A 19,813-nucleotide genomic window follows, 5' to 3' on the forward strand; every position below is an offset into this window, starting at 1 on the left:
GTGATATTTCAAAACACCTGGTCATGCCAATCTCAGGGAGGATATTTTTAAGATGAAAAAGATTAGATTCAATGGCAATGCTGAAGATTAGAATCTAAAACATCATTTTTAAAATTGATTTTTTTTAAGACTCAGTCTCGCTCTGTCACCCAGACTGGAGTGCAGTGTGCCATCACAGCTCACTGCAGCCTTCACCTCCCAGGCTCAAGTGATCCTCCCACCTCAACCTCCAAGTAGCTGGGACTACAGGTACACACCACTATGTCTGGCTAATTTTTAAATTGTTTGTAGAGACAAGATCTCACCATTTGGCCTAGGCTGGTCTCGAACTCCTGGGCTTAAGCAAGCCACCTTGGTCTTCCAAAGAGTTGGGATTATAGGCACGAGCCACCCTACCTGGCCTAATTTTTAATTATTTAGAGCACTAATCAAAATATATTCTTAAAATGGGTATATTTTATTGCATTTTAATTATACCTCAATAAAGTTGATTAAAAAGACAATAGAAACAACACAGATTCAAATGTATTATATACCAAAATGTAGCAAATGGAAACCACTACCAGTTGGTACTTTATTGTATGTTGCATGGTTTATGTAAACTTTGGACTAGAGCTCTGCATATATTTAAAATTCTGGTGGAAGTCTCATTGACTTATGCAGGTGGGCTGTTACACTAATATTTCAAACAATTTAGGCTAGCATTCATATACTTGTCTAAAACTGTGCAAGTGAATACATTCTTATATTTTCAGGCCATTCTCAAGCACAACCTGGGTGAGGCTCTGTCATTGCTTCATGGATCAGCTGTATAGTAACAGCAGAAGATAAAACATGGTGAGTTGTGACAATGTAATGTCACAGACAATTTTCCTATTTAAGGTTGTTGTTACAGTTCTGACTTTGGTAAGCAGAATGGTTTCAATAGAGCAATGTGGGGCTTACTATATTACCATGCCTATAGGAGCAGTTAAAGCTTCATAAAAGTAATTGAAAGACTAAATTTTGGACTCAACATTTAAAACAAAATCAATTAGATGGTTTAGAAGTATTTTATGAATATCCAACAGAGACAGAAATGGAGGTTTCTAATAATTAAAAGTGTTGCTGGATGTGTCAAGATATACTTGAAAAGTGTTTTTTAAAATTTAAATTGGCTGCCAACCTTGTTCATCAAATTCCCCTAAGGCAACACAATAATTTAGGAATGGAAGCAATTGTTAGTGATTCATTATTAGACCAAAAATTCTTACTGTTTTCTGACCTCTGGATCCTTTCTTTTATACCAGACTGAAAGATGAGCTATTCAAACTTTCATGTGTGCAATAACTTATGTAAATTAAGTGATTTGAAAAAAAGACATTTTAAAAAGCTTGGCCTAATGGGCATATACAGATTTCTGCATTTAGCAATGAGAGAATGTGTGTTCTTTTCAAGCACACATTGGGTATTTACATTAAAAAAAAATCTTGTACTAGGCCATAAGCAAGTCTCAACAGATTGCAAGGAAATCTCTGACAACATAATGTTATGAAGTTAGAAATTACTAACAAAATGGGAAATAAAAAACTTTATATATCTGGAAATTTAAAAGTATACTCCTGAAGGTAATGAAGTAACTCAAATTAGACTACTTATCTTCCAAGAGCAACTAGAAAACCTGTAAAGATATATGAAACCTTTATCTTTATATAAACTTCTCTCATATAGAGAGAACTTCAGAGGCCGCCAAGACTTGAGGGGCCAAAATCCTAGAGAAGAGGGAATCACATAGGATAGTTGACATTCTATAGCCACTTTCCCCCTCGAGGCATTTGCCCACTATGGGTATGGGGTGAGAACTGAGGCAAAGGGTCTGGACAGAAGGGCTACTAATAAGAGGCAGAATTTTTGGCTGTCCTGCAGGGCTAGAAAGACACAATGTAGAGGTTGAGGGGCCAAGGTCCCGGGGAGAAGGGAGAAGCAGTGAACTGATCCCATACGAGATCAATTTCCCTCTCAAGATATTTGCTGATTTCTGAAATGGCTTAAGACAGGAGGCAAGCAGAAAGTCTCTGAAATACGGAGTGTATATTGTTTGGCAATCTTGTGATGTTGAAGAAGCAAGGACTGTAGTGAAGAATGTTTGTGGGGTGGCAGGAGAGGAGCTCTGAAAAAACCCCCAAGTTCTCTATTGTAATTTCTGGACCTTATTGCAATTAGTGTCCCTGCTGAATTGCATTTTTATCCTTTCCTGTTAGGATTCTCTGAGCTCTGTGGTAACTCCACACCTGCATTTCTCAGGATCCAGCCTTGGATAGGAAATGCCCCAAACTGAGCCAAGGCTGCCTTGGCCTTGGCAAGAAGTCAAAGCTCGCCAACCTCATGTTTTCCTTAACTCAACAGTCTTCATTCCAGTTGTAGTAATCTAATTAGCAGCACATGGAACTGTCCCCCTTATTCCACCTCATGTGTCCTATCAGGAGGTACAAAGGTAGTTAATAAATAATTCCAATAATACCTAGTGTATCATTTATGTTACCTTTCCCCTCTTAGAAGTACCATGCATGCTCTTTGACTGACGTTACTAGCCTAAGAAATCATTACTTTCCCTGGCTGAATTGCCATTTGCAATCACGCCATAATTTAGTAATTAAAATCTATTTGTAAGCTAACCTCTTTTCTATTTGGCTCTATGTGATAGCTAGCAGATGGTCCCAATGATCCTTGCCTCCTGATATGCATCTCTTGTTTCAGTGACAACATCAAATGGGGCTGATTTGTGCAAACAGTAGAATATTGTAGAAATGACAGTGAGTTACTCTGGAGGCAAGGTCAGAAAAGACATTGTGGCTCCACATTGCTCTCTCTTTGAGCATTTTCTCTGGGGAAAGTAGTTGCTATGTTGTGAAGATATTCAAGTAGCTCATTGAGGAGGAACTGAGGCCTCCTGAAAACAACGAACAACATGTGCATGAGCCTCCAGAAGCAGACCCATCAGTTCCAGTCAAGCCTTCAGATAAAGGCATCCTTGGCCAACATCTTCACTGCAACTTCATGAGAGAATGAGCTAGAACTACTCAGCTAAGGTGCTCCAGAATTCTGGACACATAGAAATTGTGTGAGATAATAAATATTTGTTGTTTTAAGCTGCTGAACTTTGGGTTAATTTGTTATGATGCAATGAATATTATTAATACACTGTCTTATTTTCTTGTTTGAATTCCTGAGTTCTTTCTCCCTTTTTCATTCATATGGGTATCAATGCAATTGAGTTCTTTCCATGGTGCACATTTCTGTGCATTTGTTGAGCACTTTTCTTCCTTTTTTTTTTTTTTTTTTTTGCCACTGGCTATTTCAAAGAAGGATTCAGTGTTTGAAAGATCCTTCTTTAATACTGGTTCATTCTTTTCCCAGGATGCAGCCTAAGGAGTTTAATATGCAGTGTTAAACATGGCCTTGGAGTCTGTCCCTTTGGAGAGCATACCTGATATGGTTTGGCTGTGTCCCCACCAAATCTCATCTTGAATTGTAGTTCCCATCATCTCCACACGTCGTGGGAGGGACCTGGTGGGAGGTAATTGAATCATGGGGGCAGTTACTCCCATGCTGCTGTTCTTGTGTTAGTGAATGAGTTCTCAGAAGATCTGATGGTTTCATAAGTGGCTTTCCCCACTTCGCTGGGCTGTCATTCTTCTCCTTCCTGCTGCCATGTGTAGAAGGACATGTTTGCTTCCCCTTCCACCATGATTGTAAGTTTTCTCAGGCCTCCCCAGCCATGCTGAACTGTGAGTCAATTAAACCTCTTTCCTTTATAAATTACCCAGTCTCAGGCAAGTCTTTATCTTTATTAGCAGCATGAGAATAGACTAATACAATACCTGAAGGGGTTTCAGGTGCTGATCTTGCTCAATCATTTGTGAAAGCCACACAATGGAAGCAGTTTATTTTGGTTTAGAGATCAAGGTTGTATTTTTGCTAATTGGTGAGAGGAGTAGTGGGGAGGCTTTGGCTGTCAGAAGTAGATTCTTTTTTGCTAATCCATGGAAAGTGACTTTCCTTTCCTGGCCAGAGCCTTTCAGATGGCTTTTTAAATGGTGTGTTTTCAACTAAGGATGTGCGGTTGAGAGTCAAGATGTTGGAGAAGGCTTTTGGCAGACCTGCAGGCACTCTGATAAACTGTCTTTCCTCCAGAATTTTCAGCAGCACTCTGTGGAGTTCATTTCATGAATAACAAGAAATGTTTGCCCAAGTTATTCACTTTTGATGGTTGGGAATATTATGTTCATTAGGATCAACGCTTTTATTCCACCCCAGCCTCAACATCTGAACTTTCTTTCTTTTTGACAGAGTCTCGCTCTGTTGCCCAGGCTAGAGTGCAGTGGCACAATCATGACTCACTATCAGCTCAGGTGATTCTCCCACCTCAGCCTCCTGAGTAGCTGGGACTACAGGTGGGTGCCACCAGGTTTGGCTAATTTTTTGTATTTTTTTTTGTAGAGAAGGTGTTTCATTATGTTGCCTAGGCTGGCCTCGAACTCCTGAGCTCAAGAGATCTGCCCACCTCAGCCTCCCAAAGAGCTGGGATTACAGGCATGAGCCACCATGCTTGGCCTGGACATCTTTTATGTGAAGAGAGGGTACGTTCTAATCTCCAGCTGATCTTTAAGTCTATGCTCTTGATGTTTTGGGGCTGTGATAGGCTTGATGGCTTCCTGTGCTGAAATGCTCTTGCATCATCCATTGAAAATGAGAGCTGCTTTTCACTTAGGGTGACCTGGGGTCAGGAACTATGCTAACTGATGTACCTGCATTATCACATCCAGCCCTCTGTACACCTGTGTAGTAAACACCACTACTGTCATTTTGTAGGTCGTGAAGCTGAGGCTGTGACAGGTGAAGTGATTTGTCTGAGGTCATGTAGTTGGTCAGCGAATGGACAGAGAACTGACCTCAGGCTGGTGGATTCCAAAGCTAGTACTTTGAACCACAGCATGACGAGGCCACCCCTGCTTGGCCATAACCTTTTTGCTGGGACAGGAGGTGGAATACCAAAAGCAACAGAACAGAGTCCACCTGCTAACTCGAGGTGCTGAACACCAGCGTCAGTCCTCCTGGCAAGACTCTCGCCCTCCACACCCATTCATAAAGCCGAGTGTGGGTGTGTGACATCAATGTGACATCCTGTGAGACACCTGTGTTTCACTGGCTACAGAATCATCCTCCATTCAGTTCCACTTGTAATTAGCTCAAGAAACAAAATTGTGAAAAGGCACAGGGAACATATGTCAGCCCATTTCCTCTTTCCCTTGGCTGGAAAATGGTGATTCTGGCTGAACGACATCTTAAAAATATTTATAACCATAGAATGTGAGTGCTACAAAGGCCTTTAGCGCAAACCCCATTTTGTAGATGAAGAAAACTGAGGCCCAGAGAAGGGAAATATCTGCATGTTATCAGAAGACACTGCAGTGTAGTAGTGACAGCTAATTTGATCAAAATCCCAGTTCTTTTACTTACTGGCTACATGACCTTGAGCAAGTCACAGAATGTCTCTAACTCTCAATTTCCTCATCTGTAAAATGGGAATGATAATATGACTTGGTGCAAAAGTAATTGCGGTTTTTGCCTTTTTTTTTTTTTTTTTTTTTTTTTAATGCAAAAACTTCAATGCCAAAACCACATTATTAGGTTGGTGAAAAAAAAAATTAGCTCACGCTGAAATGAGCTAAGACTTTAGGGGACGGTTGGAAAGGCATGATTCTACTGCCTTTCCAGTGTGCAAAATTACTTTTGCACCAATCTAATAATACCTGCCTCACTGCGGAATCATGGAGATTGCATGAGCTTATGTGTGTGTGTATGTGTGTGGCTCTCAGCCCCGTACTCGGCACTGGAGAAGTGCTCAGCCAGTATTAGCTCAGGTGCTTCCTACTAATCCTCCTTCATTCCCTCTTCCATTCCACAGCCTTGCCTTGGAGTGAGGCAGCCATGACACCTAAGGAAACTGCGGTAGAAAGCTCATGTTCCCCTCTTCACAATCCCCACATTCCAGAATCTGGGGACCTGGGAATTGCCCCCATTTTGTTTTTAAGGTTTCCATAGAAGCCAGGGTCACACATGCTGCTTCACCTTTGAGGACACCTTTGGTTCTTCTACTTATCTAACTAAACATGCCATCATAATCACATGAATATTTATATAATTAAATTTATTATAAAGAATAATAATGGGCATACATGGAGTGTGTTCAATATGCCACTGTGCAAGAGTCTTCCTAGCAACCTTCTGAAGCAGGTTCTGTTTTTATCACCCCCATTATTCAGATGAAGAAACGGAGACACTGAGAGGCAAAGTCACTTGCCCAAGGTCACTGGCTGCTATGTGGCAGTGTCTAGATATGGGCCTGGAGCCATATGATTTTGGAGTTACTGTGCTTCACTCTATCAACTCAAATAGCATGCCTTTACTGTAAGCTCTTGCCCTATTTAAAGAGGATCATTCTCTTTTTCTTTTTTCTTCTAAAATCCATGTTGACTTTACAAGTTTTATGGGCAATTATATTGTTTCCCAGTTGTTGATTCTTGGGTGTGGGTGTGGGGCTGGTGGTTTCTCTTTAGATGAAATGGGAGATGACTGAGGCCTACTAGTTAGCTTCAGATATTTGACAACTGGAATTCTTTGCTGCATTCTTTCTTTACTTTGAACAACTTTGGTCTCAGATGGAATAATTTATAGGTTTTTTAATGGTTTTTTTTGGAAAATTTGAGGGTTGGAGGTGATGGGTGGAAAAACAGGCAGGGCAAAGGAGGAGGTCTTGAGTTTTGAGTCTGGCCTCATTTAGAAGACTCTTTTTGCACTGTCCTTAACATTTTGGCTTTCAAGTTTTCTCTTGTTCGTGGTTTTGCCCTGTCTCTGTTTATTTTGTGACTCCTGGCTAAGGGGGTGTTTTCTCAAAAGGGAATTATCCACACTGAATCTTGTTCTGGCCATGTGTTGACCACCCTCTCTGTCAAGGCCTTCTTTGTGCAGAGGGGCTGAGTGTTTATTCTGGTTAACATGGATGCCGTATAAAAGTGATCATTAGGTGGGACAGGGGCAGAATGAGCTTCATTAGAATAACCAGACATTTGAGATGTAATCCCCATGACAAGATGCTTGTCCTGGCACCAGAACCACTTCATCAGAGGTTTAGGATATAGGATTCTAATGTGGGCGACTGAAGCGCATCACGGTTCCTGTTGTTTTAGTCAGAGCTAAGGAAACAAAACTCAAGGTGGCCTAAATGAGGGGGGTCATTTGAAGGCGAAAACAGATTATCATCACACTGGAACACAAAGAAGCTTGGGCCTCGCAGGAACCGGAGTTGGACTTTAGGGGCGCAAGTCGTGATCTCTGGTTCTTGGTCAGTGCAGGGGTTCCCTTTTCCTCCCATTTCTCGGTAGCTGCATGATCTTCTCTGAGCCTCAGCTTTTTCATTTGTATAATGGAGCAGTTGCAGAGCGATTAAGAATATAGACCCAGAAACGGAAGGTCAATGTTCATTCTTGTCATCGCCACTTCCTAAACTTTTGGCAAATCACACAGTTTGTGCCTCAGTTTCTTCACTGGTGAAATGAACATTGCCAGACTCTGGGGGTGTTGTGAGGTTTCAGTGGATTAACAGCTCTCAAGTACTTAGCACAGTGCCTGGTGTTCGGCAATGTTCAAGCCAGATTAGCATTGCCTGTCTCTTGTGACTGGCTTCCTTTGCTCTCACAAGGCTGAAAATAGCCATAGCCAAGAGTAGTATTAACACTACTAGTAATAATAATAATAGCTAATAGTTATTGAACTTTTGCTATATAAGCATTTTATAAACACTTTCATTTTATCCTCATAAAAATCACTTCGGAATAGTTACCTGTATTATCTCCACATTACAGATAAGGAAACAGGTTCAAGGAGACCAAGGAACTCACTTAAAGTTACACAGGCAAATGAGACCCAGACCCATTTCGTGTGACTCACTTGCCCACTGTGGGAAGACATGATCTTATCCATTCAATGGCTGCACTACCTGATGGTGTGGTTCACCGTTCTCAGTCTTGGTTTCTTAGTTCAAATTCTTGAGAAAAATGTGATGGACCAACTTATCCTACAGATCTTTTTTCCTCAAGGGTTAGGTGTGAACCCTTGGATTAGTCAGGTGGGGCCATGTGGTTCCAACATAGTGGTCTCAACCACACAGGGACTGCAAGCTTTTCCCAGAAGAGGAAGGCAAGCAATAAAAAAACCTTTCTATAATGGACCCCCATTCAATCCTAAAATTGCTTCAGTATTCTCTCCAGAGGGTTAAGGTGCTGTAGGTATTACTGTCTGCCTTTCTCCCACTGAGCTTGGCTTGGGCACCAGGGACCTTTGCTGGCAAGCTCAGTCCCGCCCGTTTCTGGAATCAATCTACCCAGCTCTGGCAGTACATTGGGTGCCCTGTGTCTGCCAAGGGGTGGGGTCTGGAAATTAGTCTGGCAGCCCTAAGCAGCAAGTACCTATGTGTCCACCATGTTGGTTTCCTCCCACCTCTTGGTAGTCTTTCTTTTGGTGTTCTTGCCTGCTTGTTGGAGGTATACTCCACCTCTGCTCTTGATAGACCCTTCAATGAGCCTGACTATTTGCCTAGCATTTTCCCTTTCTCCCCACTGCCTGGGTTCCCAGCCACAAGCTGACATCTCCCCTCAATCCATACATACAGCTGTGAAGCACAGATGTGTTCAGGGAAGAACTCTTTCTACCATGACTCATCCGCCTATCAAATCAGGCCCCTTTGCATATATATTTTTAACTTTTATTATGGAAAATTTCAAACACACACAAAAAATATCCAGAATCATATCATAAATCCTCATGCACTCATCAGCTGGTTTCAACAATGACTGAGTCCTGGCCAAACTTGCTTGATCTGTACTTCCATCTAATCTCTCCCAGTATTATTTTGAAGCAAATTCCAGACATCATATTATTGTATCTGTGAATATTCCAGTGTACATCTCTAAACTATTAGAACTATTCATTTTTAACATTATCACACCTAAATAAACAATGATTACTTAATATCATCAAATTATCTAGCCAATTTTTTAATTATACTTTAAGTTCTGGGGTACTTAAAGTATATGTGCAGAACGTGCAGGTTTGTTACATAGGTGTACACAAGCCATGGTGGTTTGCCGCACCCATCAACTTGTCATCTACATTGGGTATTCTCCTAATGCTATCCCTCCCCTAGCCCTCCACCCCTGACAGGCCCTGGTGTGTGATGTTCCCCTCACTGTGTCCATGTGTTCTCACTGTTCAACTCCCACTTATGAGTGAGAACATGCGGTGTTTAGTTTTCTGTTCTTGTGTTAGTTTGCTGAGAATGATGGTTTCCAGCTTCATCCATGTCCCCACAAAGGACATGAACTCATCCTTTTTTTATGGCTGCATAGTATTCCATGGTGTATATGTGCCACATTTTCTTTATCCAGTCTATCACTGATGGGCATTTGGGTTGGTTCCAAGTCTTTGCTATTGTGAATAGCACAATGTCTGGCACATCAGATAATTCAACAAATGGTAGCTATGAATGCTATGATCATTTATAAAGATCATAATGCCTTCCACACCCAGGGCCAGTGCCATAATTGGGCTTCTTAATACCTGCCCTACCCAGCCCTGACTTCTGTGGGACAGGAGAGGAAGGAGCTCCATTTCTCTCTCTTCTGTCCTTCTCTTTCCCCTGTCCTTATCTCCACCCCTTTTACTAATGTGTCTCCCAGGGGAGGAAGGACATATCTCATGGGGGAGATTGAGATCAGGGGAAGTGACCATAGCCAGCATAGCCCCTTCTGAACTCAGGGGCAGGGTTTGTCCAAGCTACTTTGCCTTTGCAGCTGCCTCCTCCATGGGGAAAGAGCCTAGAGCAGGTTGAGCAACTGGAGGAGTTGCCAGGAGGGAACAAGGCAATCTGCAGTTATACCTGACACTGGGTATACATATATTTATTTTTATTGTTTTTTTGAGTGATATGGTTTGGCTCTGTGTCCCCACCTAAATCTCATTTTGAATTATAGCTCCCGTAATTACCAGGTGTTGTGGGAAGGACCTGGTGGGAGATAATTGAATCATGGGGGTGATTACCCCTATACTGTTCTCATGGTTGTGAATAACTCAGAAGAGATCTGATGGTTTTATAAGGGGAGACCCCTTTCACTTGGCTGTCATTCTTTCTGTTGCCTGCCGCCATGTAAGATGTGCCTTTCACCTTCTGCCATGATTGTGAGGCCTCCCAAGCCACATGGAACTGTAAGTCCATTAAGCCTCTTTTTCTTTATAAATTACCCAGTCTCAGGTATGTCTTTACAGCAGTGTGAGAACAGCCTAATACACTGAGAGAGGGTCTCATTCTGTCACCCAGGCTGGATTGCAGTGGCATGGTCACAGCTCACAGCAGCCTTGACCTCTTGTGCTCAAGTGATCCCCCACCTCAGCCTCTTGAATAGCTGGAATACTGCAGGCACGTGCCACCACACCTGGCTAATTTTTTATTTATTATATATTTATATTTATTTTTTTGTAGAGACGAGGTCTTGCTATGTTGCCCAGGCATGGGTGTGCATTTAATTCAGGGAGGAAGGAGTGGAGTCCTGTGTTTGGCTTCACCTCCAAGTTGTTTTCTCTAATCCTGCTGCTAGATGTGTCCTTATCCTCCTGCCTTAGCCTCCCAAAGCACTGGGATTACAGACGTGAGCCATCATGCCCAGCCAAGATGGAATACTTAAGAAAACCCAACAACTTGTTTTCTCCATGCTTCCAGGAGCCATCCTATCAGCATGTTTGCAGTGTCTCTCAGGGTCCCTGCCAGGGTATTAAATCCTATATTCAGAGAAAGTGCCCCCATAATGATACATTCTCTTTTATCCAGTGCTGTTTTCTAATTCTCACACCTTCCTCAATCCAGCACCCTTCGAATGCAGTCTCTTTTCTGATAAGACTTGGCAGGATTCTGTAGCTCCTACAGGGTAGAGTCCTTTTCCTCCTTATAAGGTTCAGCACCTCCACAGCTGGGTTGTGTTGCTGGGATGTGCACCTGGCTTAGAGGCCAGTGGGAAGTATGGGCAGATCACAGGGGTACACACGTTCTCTTACATGGGAGAGGCCTCTGCATCCCCTTCCAGGAGGAAACAGGGATGGAACTTAACAAGACGAGGCCATTTTGCAGGCCCAGGCATTCAGAGAAATCAGAGGATTCATGCTTTTTCAGAGGCATTAACCCAGCTGTCATCCCTCAAGGTCACATTGCTTTCCCAGCCAGGGTCCTAACCCTATCATAGCAAATCTACCTAAGGTTGAGAATTTAACCTCCTTTGCTACAGGAGATAAGAGTCTTTTTTTTTAAATTTTTTTTAACCATGCTAAGGAGGCACTTGAGCTTTTGTGTTCAGTTTTTAGTTGACTGGTAGTCACCCTCAGTCTTTTGTCATCTTTTTCCAAAGCAAACATTGTTCTCCAGTGACAGCCATTTAATTCCACTGCCCTTGTAATGACTATTTCCCATATATTTTTAACAGCAAATACATTGCCCCTCTAGTGGTTTTCCTTCCACTTGTATCCCATTCCATTTTAACACCATTGGAAGTTTTGCCAGTTTCATCGCCATCTTGTGTCAGGGGCTTTATCAGCTCGGTGTACCAATGGTAACGGGGATCTCATTGCCTGTCAGTGGTCAGCTGGCAGCCTCAGATCCCATCTTAGCATCTTCTTTCTCAGACTACTCCTGGCATCATCTGTTTGGTTGATTCCCCAGGAAGCAGGTGCTGGACAGAGATTTGAGTGCATAGGTTCACCAGGAGGTGTGCTCAGCATGGACACCTGTGGTGGCAGGGCAGGAAGCGAGATCGAGAAGAGAGAGGTGTTGGATTGCAATTCAGTTTCATCTAAGGCCTCAGCTGACCCCTTTGGGAAGCTCTGAACCTTCAGACTTGTCCCAGGTTTGGGCAATGGCCTAGGCCTTTATATTCCTTTATTGACTAGTGCAGTGGGCTGAATGTTCGTGTCTCTCCAAAAATTCATGCTGAAATCCTAACCCCCAAATGTGATGGAGATGGGGCCTTTGGGAAGTGATTAGGTCCTGAGGATGAAACCCTCATGAGTGGGATTAATGCCTTTATAAAAGGGACCCCAGAAATCTCTCTTGCTCTCTTTCTGGCACGTGAGGATAAAATGAGATGACCAACTGCAACCCAGAGAGAACCTCCACCAGAACTCAATGGTGCTGGCACCCTGACCCTCAACTTCCAGCCTCCAGAACTGTGGGAAATGAGTTTCTGTTGTTCTTAGGCCACCCAGTCCATGGCACTTTGTTGTAGCAGCCCAAATGGACTAAGACAGCCACTTACCATTGTAGGCTGCCCTTGGGAAGGTGGAGTGTCCTTCAGTGAGGCAGCTTTCTTCAGGGAAAGAAGAGGAATTTCTGGAGAGAGATAACAGTTGAGGGCTCTCAGCCGGCAAAAGTCTCAGCAGCAGAAGGAATGAGGAGAAAAAAATGGGCACAGTATTTTGTAGACCCACCTCTTAAGAAGCAGATTCTGTTCTTCCATCTCTTGAATCTGGCTTGGCCTTGTAACTTGGTTTAGCCAGTGGGAGAGTAGCCAATATGATACAGCAAAGTCCTGAAAAGCACTTGCCTAGGCTTCCTACTGAGAACCCTTCCATGGTGTGTGAAGAAGCCAGGCTAGGCCCCTGAAGGAAGAGAGGGGCCCCATACATCCCAAGCAAGGCCTCAGACATAGACCCCTGAAGGAAGAGAGGGACCCCATGCATCCCAGGCAAGGATCCCAGGCAAGGCCTCAGACATAGGCCCCTGAAGGAAGAGAGGGGCCCCATGCATCCCAGGCAAGGCCTCAGACATATGTTGTGGTATCCCATACCAGGGGTCCCTAAACCCCAGGCCACAGACTGGTACTGATCCGTGGCCTCTTAGGAACTGGGTCGCACAGTAGGAGGTTAGTGGCAGGTGAGTGAGCATTACCGCCTGAGCTCTGCCTCCTGTCGCATCAGTGGCAGCATTAAATTTTCACAGGAGGCTGGGCGCAGTGGCTCACGCCTATAATCCTAGCACTTTGGGAGGCTGAGGCAGGTGGATCATGAGGTCCAGAGTTCGAGGCCACACTGGCCAATATGGTGAAACCCGTCTCTACTAAAAATATTTAAAAAATTAGCCAGGCGTGGTGGTGCTCGCCTGTAATCCCAGCTACTTGGGAGGCTGAAGCAGAAGAATCACTTGAACCTGGGAGGCGGAGGCAGCAGTGAGCTGAGATCGTGCCACTGCACTCCAGCTAGGATGACAGAGTGAGACTCCATCTCAAAAAAAAAAAAAATTATCACAGGAGCATGAACCCTATTGTGAACTGTGCATGTGAGGGATCTAGGTAGCACGCTGGGTATGAGAACCTAACTAATGCCTGATGATCTGAGGTGGAACAGTTTCATCCCGAAGCCATCCTCTCTACCCACTCCACCCCTGTCTATGGAGAAGTCTTCCGTGAAACTGGTCTCTGGTGGCCAAAAAGGTTGAGGATGCTGTCCTAGACCACTCAGTCCCGGCCAAAGGGTCCCAGACAAACCACACAGCAGACCCACTGGTTCATGGGAAATAATAAGTGTTTGTTGTCTTCAGCCACTAAGTTTTGGGAGTCATTTGTTACATAGCAAAAGCTTATTGATGAGTAGGCCAGCATGTTTGTTCAGAATGTTTTGGTATTTGGAAAACCTATTTTCTTCCCCCTCTCTAGGTTTCTAGATTTCCAATAAAATTCTAGCCAAATCCATGTTTGTTTTTTCAGATCCTTTTATAAAGCACCCTTTCAATTACCTTCTTCAGCTCAGAAAAGGGAATATAAGAGGGCTTTACTGTTCATATTTGCTAAAGAAAATACACGCTTTCAGAGCTGCCATTGTTACCGAACAGAAAACACAATCACCACTGGAAAAAACAAAGGGCTGTTATTTGATCATAAATATTCTAAAGAGAGCAGTATGCTGGTTATTAGCTGAACAGAGTTTTGGAGGAGCATTTGAGGACCTGATGCAGTGAATTAAGTGGAAATGTGCTAAAAAGAAAAAGAAAAAGAAACCCAAAAGGAAACGCAAACCAAGCACCTTCTAGCTGCCTATTGGAAAAATATTTTCATAGCACATAGTTCTTGGCACCAAGCAGTGACTTGATAAATGTTTGTTGACTGAATAAATGAATACATGAATGGTAGGAATCTGTGCTACTGTGCTTGAAAAATGTGCTACCCTGCTGCCCTGGCTCTGGATCTTGGAGGGATCACATTGACATTAAAGTAGAGGAATTGGGCTCAGTAATCTTAAGATTTCTCTTCCCAAACTCCCTAGAACTTTGGTGAAATTCTAGGGTCTCTCCACTTCTGTAGGATACATCTCTCCCCTTTTTATGCCTCTGTTTTCTTTCCTGAAAATGAGAGTATTTTGAAAGCCTAGATTTTGGGATTCGCCACGGGGTAATGGGATGTGCCCGGGGACAGTGATCTGCATTTAATTCCTCACCAGGCCTCTCACCAGATGTTTGTGTGACGTTGGGCAAGTCACTCAAACTCTCTGTGCTTCAGCTTCCAAATCTAATGGGGACAATAATATTACTTGCAGGGTTGTTGGGAGAATTCAAAATAATATATGCAAAGTGCCTGGTATGTGGGTGCTAAATAGCTGGAAGTTATGATTAATTTGTAACGGGTATGTTGTAGATTTATATAGAGTGAGGAGAATAAAATTTGCACTATTCTAATGGATCTTGTGATTCATCTAGTATTTCTGATCTTATTCACAATTGTCAAATATTGGGGAAAACTCCTCTGTGCCCATTCAGCCTCATGTCTTTATTTAGAATTCTGAACTCTTTCTTTCCAAGTATTTCCTCCTCCCAATGCCCATGGGGACAAGTCACATTTCTTGAGCTGCTAAATTGAATGGCAGCTGCCGCTTACTCCATATGTTTCTCATTCTAACATGTTGTCTCAAATATTTTTAGCTACTAAGCACACACTCTGGTCTGCTATGTTTTGCCTTATAATTTTTTTTTTTTGTGCACATTTTAGATGCCTGCTTTTGGGTTTTGCATTATTCTGTGGTTTCCTGCCCACTTGCTCCGCCCTTTAATTGCTCCACCAGCACTCAGTCTCCGCTGCCTGCCAAGGCTGGCTCCCCCTTTTCCTAATATCCTCGGCTCTCCCCAAGGGCCGTCCTTAATCCAAAGTGCTCTCCAATGCTTTGCAAAATTGAACCCCCTCTGTTTATCCTGCCCCCTCCCCTCAATGTCCGTGGCAGTTATCTCACTTGGGCTCCCATTTCCTGCTCTTATTCTTGGCTCCCTGCCAGTCATCACACATTCACATGAAATCCTGCCTCTCCTCACCGAAGGGAAAGGCTGTTTCCATTCATGGAAAGCTCATTTGCCACAAAGATGCTACACCCTTGCCACAGGCAGGGTGTTCTCGGGTTTCCTGACATGCCCAGGGCAAGGTTGGAGGGCTCTGGTCCCAACAGTTATTTACAGTGAAGGCAAGTCAGGTTAGAGAACAGTGTGGTCTTTGTGGTGTTGGGGAGAGAGCATGGGCTGTCAATTCTAACTGACCTGGATTTTGGTCCATGTACCATTTCTTAGCCTCAAGTCATTTATCTGTGAAATGAGAATCATCTTATTCCCTACCTCACAGCAGTATTGTGAGGCTCACGAACAGAGGACTCAACACAGAGCCTGGAGAATGATACTTGCTCCATAACGTATTCTATTTTCTCCCCCTTTCATTGATTGCTAAGGCTTCCAGATCAGCTAAAGTCTCAACAAGAATGAAAATGACACTTCAAAGGATTTAAGTGAAGAGAGTGTCATGAAGATTATTTGTAGAGATGTGGGCTCGGGTGAGAAACACCCTGGGACCAGAAACAGCAGAAGCCCTAATGCCTGCCGAAGGGCAAGACCAGGGTGAGCTCCTACCCACAGTATCTGGTGAGAGCTGGAGCCCTGAGACAGGGATGGGGCCTATTGGCACTTGGAAAGTGTACTGGGGTCTTAGTGAACTGATGTCATTTCCTCTTCTCTTCCCCAGGATTTGAGATTTCTAAAAACAACAACAACAACAACAACAACAACAACAACAACAACACCCTATACAAATCTAAATTAGTTAAAAAAAAAACAAAACTAAAGTGGTTGGATGGGAGCTATGGCTTAGGAAGAGAAACACAGCCCATCAAAGAGGGACTAGGGATCTAAATAACCCTCTCTTCTCTCTTCCTGTCCATGCCTTCCATTGGGTGAAACTAGCAGCCAGAGGACAAGGGGGCCTGGGTGGAGATGTCCAGTGGCATTAGCCTCCCAGGTACAGAGAGATGCAGAGAAAGATGCAAAATAGACCTGGAGGAGCTGAGAATCATCTTGTCATTTGTCACCTATTAGCCAGTTGCTTTGTACAAGGCCTTGAGCCTCAGTTTTCTATAGAGTGGGCATCAAACTTGTCTACCTCTTGTCTGCCTCACAGGGCTATGGGGAACAGCCAGTGAAAGCGTTAAAATAATTCGCTTGCCATTTGACCCTCTTCTTCATCTGCATTATCTCACTTAACTCCTCAACAGCCGGGTAGGGTATAAGGCAGAGAGGCCAGGGGACAAGGACAGGCAGGCACTTTGGAATCAGAAGAAGAGGTCATCAACTGTGGCTCAGCCAAGCTTTTTAACTGTGAGATCATGGGCAACTGAAGCTCTCTGAACCTCAGCTATTGTCTTACTTTGAGCTCCCCCAAAATCACATCCTGAGACAAATATTTGAGTGCAAATAGTTCATTTGGGAGCTGATCCCAGGATGCACCAGGAGGGACTGGGCAGGGACTCAGAAAAGGGAAGAAACCCAATTATTGGTGTATTCACAAGTGGACAACTCGGTCTCAGTGCCACAACTGCGATGAAGACTGTGCAGGACACATCCTGGGGTTGGTGGAATGCAGGGTGCGGGTGCTGGGGTGTTTATTCACCACCTTCCATCCCTCACTGGCTGAGGGTTGTTCTTGGAAGTTTTAACTCCCTGGCCATTTCACACTGCCTGCTGTGGCCAGAGGAGACTCAAGCAGCCAGAAAGTGCCATGGGGTGGAGACACACAGGAAGCCACATAGATGCCCTCCAGCATGGGCCAGGAGGGAATGTCTGGGGGACCGACAGCATCCGTTTTGTTTTTCTAATTTGTATGCTAGAGATGATGTCTATGTCACAGGACAGTGACAGAGATGAAATGATTAATGATTAAATGGCTAAATGTCTTCCAAGTGCCTGGCTCATAGTAGGTATCCAAAGAAAAGGAGGCATTCATAGTAAAGATGGGTAAATATTCATGTGTTACAGATGGAAGCAAATGGGACTTAAAGAAGTTAAGACATTTGCCCTAAATCACACAGACAGTTCTTAAATGGCCAAGTCAGATCTGGCCCCAGTTTGTTCCCCTTCCACTCTGCCGTGGCTACCTCCTGTTAATGGACTATACATTTAGAGTGCTTTTGCCTCATAAAGTGTGTGAAGCTCCATAAATATAAAATGTTTGTAGTCCCAGCCTTGCTAGCTCAAATCCAAGTTAAATTGACTCTTGGGTAGTTCTTCTCTCAGCCCCAATTCTCATAAGCTCAAATATATATTTTCTTAGTCCCCTGGGATCCTCCATTCTGTGCCCCAACAATCCCTAACCCTTCATTAGTAATGCCTAGATGTCTCCACATATTTCAAGGGGTGCCAGAAAGTCTCCAGACAAAATAAAAGATGCCATAAAACACTAAGTGCATAAAACTCTAGACACCTTGTTCTCCATGTCATGTTTCCTTTTAAAAACAAATATTTTGAAATGCCCTCTTTACTATCCTGCTGATACACACATAAAAACTAATAAAATGCACAAACTCTTTTCTTAAAAATTGTGGGAAGATATACATAATAAAAAATTTACCATTTTAACCACTTTCAAAGTGTATGGTTTTGTGTTTTTTAGTACATTCATATTGTTCTGCCACCATCGCTACCATCTATCTCCAGAAATTTTTTCAGCTTCCCAAACTGAAAACCTGCATTCCTTAAACACTAATTCCCCATTCCCCTCTCCTTCCGGCCCTGCAACTACCATTCTACTTTGTGTCTCTATGAATTTAACCATTCTAGGTACCTCATATGAGTGGAATCATATAGCCATTTGCCCTTTTGTAACTGGCGTCTTTCTTTCCCTCTCTTTCTTTCTCTCTTTCTCTCTTTCTTTCTTCTTTCTTTCCTTTCTCCTTCCTTCCTTTCTTTCTTGCTTTCTTCTTTTTCTTTCTTTCTCTTTTTTTTTTTTTGACAGAGTCTTGCTCTGTCACTCAGGCTGGAGTACAGTGGCACCATCTTAGCTCACTGCAACTTCTGCCTCCCTTCGAGCAATTCTCGTGCCTCAGCCTCCCGAGTAGCTGGGACTACAGGCATGGACCACCATGCCCAGATAATTTTTGTATTTTAAGTAGAGTCGGGGTTTTGCCATATTGACCAGGCTGGTCTCGAACTCCTGATGTCAAGTGATCCTCCAGCCTCAGCCTCCCAAAGTGCTGGGATTATAGGAATGAGCCACCGCACCTGGTGCAGCTTATTTCACTTAGCATAAATTCTTCAACGTTTATGTTGTAGCATGGGTCAGAACTGCCTTCCTTTTTATGGCTGAACAGTATTCCATTATATATATACACGGCACTTTTTTTTTCTTTTAAATTCAGGGGGTATATGTGCAGGTTTGTTAAGTGGATATATTGCATAGTGTTGGGGTTTGGGCTTCTATTGAACCCAGCACCCAAATAGTGAATATAGTAACCGATAGGAAGTTTTCAACTCTTGTCCCTTTCCTTCCTTCCCCCTGTTTGGAGTCCCTGGTGTCTCTTCATGTCCGCATACACCACATTGTGTTTATCCATTCATGTGTCGATGGACACTTGGGTCGCTTCCACCTTTTGGCTATTTTAAATAGTGTTGCTATAAACAGGGGTATGCAAATATCTGTTTGAGTCCTTGCTTTCAATTCTTTTGGGTATACACCCAAAAGTATAATTGGTGGATCATATGGGACTCTATTTTTAATTTTTTGTGAAACTGCCGTATGGTTTCCCATAGCAGCTGCACCATTTTACAGTCCCATCAGCATAACTGTTTTATAAAGGAGAAAAATAGAAAAGCGATTGGTAGTTAAGTAGTATGTGGTATTTCAGAATGCCAAGGCTGGAGCTGGGCTGCATGAGTACATAATGCAGTGATTGCATGTCTGCCCCTCATAAGCCACGAAAACAGACCAACATGTAGGTGCCATGTGACGATGCTGTCCCTGGAGTGCATTGCCAGAAGTGATTTCCCAAAACAAGGAACAACTCTTGGTAAAGCTCTAAATTAATCACAGTGCATCTACATTTGTCTTGTTACATTCCTAGAAACTCAAGTGGATATTAAAAATGTACTAAAAGGTACCTTGTATTTATATGTGAAACAAAATTATAATTAGGAAATTATGAACAAGTATTTTATCTATAGGAGTTTCCAGCAGGACATTTGAGAGTTGTTAGGATGGGGACACTTTTTATATTTTTCCTTTTAGAACTGTCCTGTGCCTCACTTACTAATTTCTATTGGCACCCCACCTGTCAACATTGTAACCAGAGAATGCCCCTACAAATTCCTATGTCCTCTAGGAGTGAGATGCAGCCCCCATTTAGAAATGCTCTAAGGAAGCTCATCCAGGTGGTGGATGAA

General features: G+C 43.2%; 1 protein-coding gene across 5 annotated transcripts in view; it reads left to right on the forward strand.

Moving 5' to 3' along the window:
• The window catches only part of LOC112441406 (dynein axonemal heavy chain 11-like), a 177,660-nt gene that overhangs the window by 22,792 nt on the left and 135,055 nt on the right, over positions 1 to 19,813 (forward strand). For 2 of the 5 annotated variants that reach the window (XR_010108958.1, XR_003029306.4), the window contains 2 exons: positions 756 to 837; positions 2,241 to 3,202. The gene's annotated coding sequence lies outside the window, so the exon portion shown is untranslated. Of the gene's footprint in view, positions 1 to 129; positions 250 to 755; positions 838 to 2,240; positions 3,203 to 19,813 lie in introns of those variants that run through there. The other 3 variants (XR_010108957.1, XR_010108956.1, XR_010108959.1) reach the window with 3 other exon arrangements.

Source organism: Pan paniscus, chromosome 10, assembly GCF_029289425.2.
Source record: "Pan paniscus chromosome 10, NHGRI_mPanPan1-v2.0_pri, whole genome shotgun sequence".
NCBI classification, from domain to species: Eukaryota; Metazoa; Chordata; class Mammalia; order Primates; family Hominidae; genus Pan; species Pan paniscus.